The following is a 2190-nucleotide window of genomic DNA, read 5'->3' as shown; positions in this document are numbered from 1 at the left end:
TTAAGCACCATTACACTTAGTGGAAGAGTCAATGCAGTTTTTAAAAACTCATCATGAACTACCAATTGAAATACGATCTGATCAGGATTATACTTTGTCTAAATTAGTGATTCTCAACCATTTTTTGGCATGGTCTCCCAGAAGTTCTTCTCAGGTTCCAGGGCCCACCTTCCTAACAGAGATACAACATGAACAGATAGACAGAAAATCAATTATTATTGAACACCAAGAAAACTTGGATGTTCCAACATACTGGACAAAGAATACCAAATGCCTCTTAAAAAGGCTGGTATGAAATTAAACATCTGTCTGGCCTAATGCGATCCTTGAGTTTGGTGCTTTTCTGCAAGTTTCATGATATCAGGCTCCAAATTAGACAATGACAGTTGGAGGTCACCTTTTGTTGTGAGATATCAATTCTGTTCCTGGATTTTGTCAAGAAAACTAGCTTGCAGAATCTGTTCTCAACCAAATATATTGAGGGAAAGGCAATAATCCCATAAACTCTTGGGGCTCCCCTTCTCACAGTTTGCAGTCTGTGTTTCTCTTCAAATGTGCCAGGGCCATGAAGGGGGCCATACGGCCCCCATTGAGAATGGCTGGTCTAAAGTATCAACAGTTAGGTCTGAAAGAACTGAAGTCAACTGTGTATTATCTGCAAATACAGAGGATATTGGGTAGATTCTATCAGATTCTCAAAACCATGGTCCTGGCATACTGTAATGAATACCCACAAAATAGGGACAAAAGGTTAGATTTATTATTATTTTCTACCAGTGATTCCCCAATTGAATTTATTAGATTCAATTTCAACTGATTTACAATCTTGAGATTAGAGGAACATTGAAACTGATCAGGGAAAGTTCTTGAAACTAAAAGATCATTGCTGAATGTTGAATTACACGTCCACATTTCTAGAAAGACCCAGAGGAGTATGTAGGGTAGCACAAGAGCATTGCAAGGTTTCATAGGTGAAAATGAAGGAATGGGAAGTCAAATATTCCATAACTAGAATGGTTCAAGTGGGAGATGATGTATGGATGTTGTGTGAGGCAAACTTCTAAAGCTGGAACTCAGTGATCCATACAAGGTAGTCATTAAGGTTAGTGAACTGGCTTATCTGATGGATACTCCTAATCATAGGATGAAGAATTGGTCATGCCACATAAACAACAAAAGTGAGGTGGAAGAAGACATAGCCTTAGGAGCTTCACATGCTACTGGATCATTTCCTTACACTATCTGGGTGGTAACGGTATTCAATAAACAGCCATATGTTCTTTGCCTGCAGGTCTGTGAGAGGATTTATGTTCTTATCAGTTTCAAAGTGAACCTCTTGCAACTAGCCAAATCAGAAATACTGGACAGTAAACCATTATATTTATATTTAGAGGAAGGACAGCAGGTGGATATTGTAAGATTAGTGAGAAAGTATGAAATAATCTGTACAGATACACCTGATGTACTACATTAGCTAGGAATGATATAGATGTTGAAGAATCTGTGCAAATAATAAATTCACATCCTTATTGGTTGAACTCAGAATAACAAGTGGAAACAGAAGCTATATATGGTGAAAAATCATTTTATTGAATCAAGTCAAAGCAGGTGAAGTTCACCAATAGTGTTAGTTCCCAAACTGGATGGATGAACTAGATTCTGCATAGACTGCAGAAAGGTAAACAGAGTCATAGAGATGTACAGCATGGATACAGACCCTTCGATCCAACCCGTCCATGCCGACCAGATATGATGTTGGGAAAGCGCAGCAGGTCAGGCAGCATCCAAGGAGCAGGAGAATCGACGTTTCGGGCATAAGCCCTTCTTCAGGAATGGCTGAAGAAGGGCTTATGCCCGAAACGTCGATTCTCCTGCGCCTTGGATGCTGCCTGACCTGCTGTGCTTTTCCAGCAACACATTTTTCAGCTCTGATCTCTAGCATCTGCAGTCCTCACTTTCTCCATGCTGACCAGATATCCCAACCCAATCTAGTCCCACCAGCCAGCACCCGGCCCATATCCCTCCAAACCCTTCCTATTCATATAGTCATCTAAATGCCTCTTAAATGTTGCAATTGTGCCAGCCTCTACCAATTCCTCTGATAGCTCATTCCATTCACGTACCACCCTCTGTGTGAAAATGTTGCCCCTTAGGTCTCTTTTATATCTTTCCCCTCTCACCCTAAACCTA

Source organism: Chiloscyllium plagiosum, chromosome 14 (assembly GCF_004010195.1).
Source record: "Chiloscyllium plagiosum isolate BGI_BamShark_2017 chromosome 14, ASM401019v2, whole genome shotgun sequence".
Taxonomy (NCBI): domain Eukaryota; kingdom Metazoa; phylum Chordata; class Chondrichthyes; order Orectolobiformes; family Hemiscylliidae; genus Chiloscyllium; species Chiloscyllium plagiosum.
The sequence above is the reverse complement of the archived record's forward strand: the minus strand, read 5'-3'. Positions refer to the sequence as shown.